Source organism: Sturnus vulgaris, chromosome 31, assembly GCF_052056855.1.
Source record: "Sturnus vulgaris isolate bStuVul1 chromosome 31, bStuVul1.hap1, whole genome shotgun sequence".
NCBI classification, from domain to species: Eukaryota; Metazoa; Chordata; class Aves; order Passeriformes; family Sturnidae; genus Sturnus; species Sturnus vulgaris.
The window spans coordinates 735,240-742,348 of NC_142273.1; the positions used below are offsets into that span (position 1 = coordinate 735,240).

General features: G+C 48.8%; 1 pseudogene; it reads left to right on the forward strand.

Moving 5' to 3' along the window:
- Nucleotides 1–4,355: 4,355 nt before the first annotated feature.
- LOC148220718 (endogenous retrovirus group K member 9 Gag polyprotein-like) lies at nt 4,356–5,280 on the forward strand (annotated as a pseudogene).
- The last annotated feature ends 1,829 nt before the right edge of the window (nt 5,281–7,109 follow it).

Here is a 7,109-nt window from a genome sequence, read left to right on the forward strand (position 1 = left end):
CTCACCAGGCAGCTTCTGCCAAAGGCTCCAGGACAAACCATTGCTCCTGATTGCAGAGTAAAGCACATTCTTCACCTCTGGTCCTGTCCTGACTGGGCCAAGGGCTACCGCATGAGCAATCTCCTGCTTGCTCTGGGTGAAGGCTTGCTGCTGCTCAGGCCCCCAGTGGAAATCGTTCTTCTTGAAGGGGACCAGGTAAAGAGGGCTCACAATCTGGCTGTACTCAGGAATGTGCATTCTCCAAAAGTCTATAGCACCTAGGAAAGATTGTGTTTCCTTCTTGCTGGTTGGTGGAGACATTATGGAGATCTTATGAATGACCTCATGGGGATCTGGTATCATCCGTCTTGCCACTTTACTCCCAGGAACTGGATCTCTTGGGCAGGTCCTTTGACTTTGCTTTTCTTGACATTGAAGCTGGCTCCCAGCAGAATCTGGATGATCTTCTCTCCTTTCTCAAATACCTCCATTACCAGTTTACCCCACACAATGATGTCATCAATGTACTATAGATCTTCTGGAACTTCATCCTTTTCTGGTGCAGCCTGGATCAGTCCATGGCAGATGGTGGGACTGTGTTTCCACCCCTGGGGGAGTCAGTTCTACCTGTACTGCACGCCCCTCTAGGTGGAAGCAAACTGAGGCCTGCACTCTGCTGCCAGAGGAATGGAGAAAAATGCATTGGTGATGTCAATGGTGGCGTACCACTTTGCTGCCTTGGACTCCAGCTCGTACTGCAGTTCCAGCATGTCCAGCACGGCAGCGCTCAGCAGTGGAGTCACTTCATTCAATGCACAATAGTCCACAGTCAATCTCCATTCTCCATCAGACTTGTGCACAGGCAAGATGGGGCTGTTGAAGGGTGAGTGGGTCTTACTGACCACCCCTTGGCTCTCCAGCTCACAGATCATCTTGTGGACGGGGATCATGGCATCCCAATTTGTCCAATACTGTTGGGGGTGTGCCGTCAGGAGGGTAATTGGCACATGTTGCTCATCCACTTTTGGGAGACCTACTGCAGATGGGTTTTCTGATAGTCCAGGCAAGGTGTTCAACTGCTTAATGCCCTCTGCCTCTACAGCAGCTATTCCAAAAGCCCACCTGAGTCTCTTTGGGTCTTTGTAATAGCTGTTCTGGAAGAAGTCTATGCCTAGAATACACGGTGCCTCTGGGCCAGTCACAATTGGATGTTTCTGCCACTCCTTCCCAGTCAGGCTCACCTCAGCCTCCAGCAAAGTCAATTCCTGCAATCCCTTTGTCACCCCAGCAATGGAAACAGGTTCTTCCCCCACATGTCCTGATTGCATTAGGGTACACTGTGCATTATATTTCTGTGGCTCTGATGTGCCAGGCCATTGAATTCACACTGTCCAAAAGACCTGGTTTTCCCATGCCTCTACCTGGCTAGAGGCAGGGCCCCTCTAGCCCTGGTTATTATTTCTCTCCTGGGCATACATACTGGAGGTTCCTTCAAGGGGATCAGATAGATCATTCTCCGTTCTGTCATACGCAACACATTGGTCATAGTAGGTTGAGGCAACCTTCACTTTAGCCAAAGTCCCTTGGTTAGTGTTTCCCTTCCTGAGTTGACACACCCATGCTGCTAGAACAGAAGTGGGTTTCCCATCCCACTTTCTCATGTCTTCCCCATGCTCATGCAGAAAGAGCCACAGTTCAGCTTGTGGGACGTATCCTCTCTTGCTAGCTGGGGGACGTTGCGTTCTGACCTTGGGGGCCTGTGACTTGCACAGGTGCCATACGGAACCTGTTCCTCCTTACCTCCTCCCTCATCTCCCTCATCTCCTCTTGGAGGCTCTTAATCACAGCAGAGACATGGGCCTGCATCGGGCCATCGATCATACTCTCAAAATTTCTAAGCTTGTTGGCAACAGAACCCACTGTCTCTCAGTTTTTATTGGCATTAATAGTCACAATAAAGGTGGTGTAGTGTGGACGCTGGTGAGACCCAGGGAAAACAGCAGTTTGAGTTTTCCCAAGCTACTCAAAGGAAAACAGAAGGGAAAGAATTAATAACAAAGTTTAGCACCTGGTGTTGTGGACAGGAGTCATAAGTGAGGAAAGTGATATTTTGGTAAGAGCATGTTTACAAGAGGTGTTGTCTTCCTTGGACCAATGAGCTTTTTCTATCCTCAGTTCAGCAAACTAGTCTATAAAAATATGCCTACTCCTGCAATAAATCACTTCTTCTGCTTTCTGGATAAAGCCTGTGTTGCTGTATTTTTTTGCTACTCCCTAGCCTTACAGCAGCAATGGAGGTTCCACGGAGATCACATTTGGGACATTACTGACGTTCATAGCACTGGGATATATCCAGGTGCTTGGAGTCTGCCAGGACCAGGAGGGATCCTTTGAGGTCTGTCAGAACTGAGGCTACGGCCAGAGCTAGATTAATCCTGGCCAGAGCCATGCCATGAGCAGACTGAGCAACCCAGAAGATTGGGACAGCAGAGCCTGAGGCCAAAACCAGTGCCATGACGATATGGCCAGAGTTAGAACCATCTGGGAAGCCACAGACTCCCCCTCCCCAGATGCAGTGGGACAGGAGGTCCACGGGATATGTCGGACTGTCTCCTCCCTCGTTAAGAAAGGTACTGTGTTTTCTGTCCTCCTTTGAGAGGATCAATTTTATTGGAACACGAGCATATAGTTCGGGAGCCTATTGGCTTGTTTTGGAGCAGTGAACCCCCTGGCTTAGTTTCTAGGAGGAAAGAGCTCTCTTTAAAGATGGGGAGCCAACTATCTAAAAATCAGGAAACTCTACTCTCAACATGGAGAAATGTTTTGGCAGGCATGGAGACTCTGGTCTCAGATGAAGACCTGTGTACTTTGTTAGCTTGGGTGAAAGATTGTGGTTTCTCAGATTATACAGAAGTGGCATTCTCTCCAACACTGTGGGGAAAGCTTGGGGGCCATAGATGGAACGCTTTTTGGAGAGGGGACATTTCAGTTTCCTCTCTAATAGGTACTCGGGGAATTACTTGGGGAATTATTTATAGAAGTATGAGGGGCGGAATCCCATAAAATAGTGAGGCACAGGAGGGAAGTGAATCAGATCTAGCAACCGACCAGGATGAGGAAGAATCTGCCTTCCAGTCTGGCAATGGACAGGACTGCACGGGGGTCCCTTGCTCTGTAACTTCCCCTGGAAATCTGTTGACCCCAGTGACCCCCTGTGCATTGTACCCTTCACGTAAGGACTATGTTCCGCTCATATACCGTTCCCCAAAAGATTGTATTAAACCAATATATCCCTCACCAGCAGGGATGGGGGGGCCAATCAGCAGATAATGGCGTCAATCGCCCCCCCCATTTGCGCCTCAAGGGGCAATTGCCCCCTCTGCCCACAGGCACCTACCCATGCAGGGCCAGCCACCCGCTGACATTGCTGCTACAGTCACTCTCACCGTCCCTCTGCTGCTACCCAAGGGAGCCACGCATGCCCTGTTTTTCCCTATGGATGCGGCCGGCCAAGCGGCAGCAGAGGCTCATATGGCAGCCACAGTGGCAGAGCAGGCAGCAGCCACGGTGTAAACTGCAATGACAGCGTTGGCAGCCGCCTATGTATGGCAGCCTACAAGGGTGTTGTCCACACCTGCAGTGGATGTGAGCCTATGGCATCCATTGGCTGCAGATGGCCTGCAAGTGCCACCTGTCGCAGATATGGGGATGGCACCAGCCCCTCCCTCATCTCTGCTGTCTGAGCTAGGCCCACCCGCCAGGGTGGGGCCGCGGGCACCCTCCTCTGCTCCTGCAGGGGTGGAGCTGCCTTCTGCTTTACTCCCAGAATCACGGCCCACCCACTTGGAAATGACAGCCTCTTCATCGGCTTCAGCAGGGGCAGTGCCGGCCCCCCCACCACCTCCGGTGCTGCGTCTCGCCTCACCAGCCAAAGAAGATGTAGCTATTTGTGCACCCATGGGCAGGCCTCTTCCATCAATGCCTCCAGTAGCCATGCCATCTTCTGTCAGGCAGGTACTGCCTTCATCACTCCCACCCCATGCTGACGCCACCGATGGGCAGCATCCCCCCCTCCAGGGGCATGCCTTCGTTTTGTAAAGCCGACACAATGACAGTCCAGAGGTTTCCCCCCAGAGCCATCTCTGGACGCTTCCCCCATGTTCAGACACTGTGAGACCTAAAAATCACTGTGATTTTTGGGAAGCAGTCAAGCTTCAAGCATTGCAACAGGGTGACTGGGACTTGTTAGAACACATGGTGATGCCCAGGGGTGGTGTCAGTCATATGGAGGGGGTGGGGGAGAGTGTTCAAGTGGATGCTTGTGAGCTCAACCTGACCTCTAGGGGGGAATGACCACAAAATTATAGTGAATCCAAATGAAAGAGGAAGCTCAGGCATTTCCCATGTTTAAAGCTGTCCTTAATACAGGACTACTTGATAGACATGATGTCATAGCCTGGTGTGTAGTCCAGGATTTCCAGGACAAAGTTGCACAATATGTGCTTGGCTCTACACAAGTTATACAAGTTATCAGGGTATTGAATACAGATTTACTGGCACCATATGACATTAAGCATATAGCCCAAGTGCTGTTCCAGCCTGTTCAATTTACAGTTTTTGAAGATAATTGGAGGCAGATGACTGAAAAGGCAGCTGCAGAGAATATGCAGCACCATCGGACAGATCTTAGGTTTGCAATGGGAAGCAATGCTCTAATGGGCAGCATTGCTTTTCTAATCCTGATTTTCAGGCTACCTTGGACCCTCTGGTCCTTGAACAGTGCCAAAAAATAGGTTTTGCAGCAATGCTAAAGATGATAGAGCTAGCAGCTCCTAAGCCAAGATATGTAAAAATTGTTCAGGGTCCCAGAGAACCATTCTTACAATTTGTTGAAAAGATGGCAGCAGCCTTGGAAAAACAGGTTGAGGATGATAATCTAAGGCAACTGTTATGCAAACAGCTGGCCAGGGACGATGCAAATGTTGATAGTAAGAAGATTATACAGGCTTTGCCAGGAGATCCATCATTAACTGACATGATTGAGGCATGTGCTAATGCAGGTACCATAGACCATGAGGTCTCTACTCTAGCAGCTGCCATGTGGCACCATCATACGATTTCAGGGGGTGGACAATGGAAACTGGGAAAAATAAGGGCAAGGATAAGCAGAAACCAGAGAAGTGAAAGGCTAATGAGCCTACTTTTCTATGTTCCAAGTGCAGGAAACTGGGTCACTTTGTAAACCAATGCAAACCAGACCATGCTAATGGTCAATGATTGGAGGGCCAGGGAAACGGATAGATTAGCACCAACGGGTACAGCGTGCAGACACAAGCAGTGCCTCAGAACCCAGCACTGGCACATGTTTCCTCAGTCAATTTTCAGCCAGTACCGGAGGATCAGCCGGGGTGGATGTACACACCGCAACAACAGTCACCCTAGACTCTAACAGTGTACATAAGATTCCTCTGGATGCCTTTGGAACTTTAGGCCAAGGGCTGAGTGCACTACTAGTTGGATGATCTAGTGCTACTCTTCAAGGAATCTTTGTTCACCCAGATGTCATAGATGCTGACTTTACGGGTCAAATCTCTGCTTTAGTTTCTATGCTTTGTCCCCATCACTATCCCAGCAGGAACTTGTATTGCTCAGCTTGTGCCTTTTTGTTCTTGTGTTCCCAGGGCTGATAAGCAAGATCGCAAAGATGGTGGCTTCAGATCTAAGGGACCACCACAAGTCTTTTGGACTGTGCACATCTCCAAACAGCGCCCACAGATGTGCACTCTGATTTTACCCAGCACCAGCCTGCCTCAGATTCAGCTAAGAGGTTTGATAGATACTGGGGTGGATGTAACAGTGATGTCCCTTTCTGCCTGGCCTCCCACATGGCCAATGGCCCCTCTTGGCCAAGCCACTGAAGGGCTGGGGGGAGCAACACAGACCTTTCTAAGTCAACGGCCTGTGCTGCTCAAAAATTTTGAGAGGCAGACAGCCACAGTCTGACTCTCCATTACCACAGCCCAAATCAACCTCTGGGGGCAGGATGTTTTGGTGGCCTGGGGAGTGCAAATTGAAACATATTTTTGTTTGGGGCCACTGAAATGAAGGGCAAAAATTATTCTATGATGCCTTTACGGTGCCTGACCAATACCCCTATTTGGAAGAATTAATGGCCCCTAACAAAAACTGAATTGATCGCCCTTTGTCAATTGGTTCAGGAACAGTTACAGCAGGGACACATTGAACCTTCTAATAGTCCCTGGAATACACCCATTTTTGTTATAAAGAAAAAATCAGGGAAATGGAAATTGTTACAAGATCTCAGAAAGATTAATGCAATGATGGAAAGCATGGGGGCATTGCAGCCTGGTATGCCCTCCCCCACCCTGGTCCCTGCTGGATGGGACATTCTGATCAATGATTTGAAGGATTGCTTTTCACAACTTCTTTGTGTCCTGAGGACAGATGGAAATTTGCTTTTCCAGTGCCTACAATTAACAGTTCTGAGCCAGGACAGAGATATCAATGGAAAGTTTTGACACAAGGCTGTCCTAGTAGCCCAATGCTCTGTCAATGGTGTGTGGCTCAAGCCTTGTCTGGAGTCCGCAAGCAGTTTCCTGACCCATACTGTTACCATTACATGGACAACATCCTAATAGCAGCTTCTACTCAAGATGAGTTGCTGAGCATAGAGCCTCAGCTGCTCACTGCTTTACACTGTTATGGACTGCAAGTGACCCCAGAAAAGGTCCAGCGACAACCTTCTTGAAAATATTTTGGGGGTCAAGATCTTGGATCAAACAATTCAGCACGAAGAGGTGCAATTTGCAGATTCTATTAAAACTCTGAATGATCAAAAATTACTGGGTGCTATAGGTTAGTTACATCCTTACTTAGGACTAACCACAGCACAGTTGTCCCTCCTTTTCAACATTCTGAAGGGGTGTGGAGGGAGCAGAAAACACAGAAGAAAGTTTCCCTGCATCCTCAGAACAAGCTCCTTGGAAAACCATAGCTTAAAGATAAGAAATGGCTTGTGAAATGACAAATACAAAAGGAATTTAGCTTCCCCGCCTTGGAAGACCCTCTTATCTATCTTCAATATTAGTGGTTCATTTTCTTTTAGTATC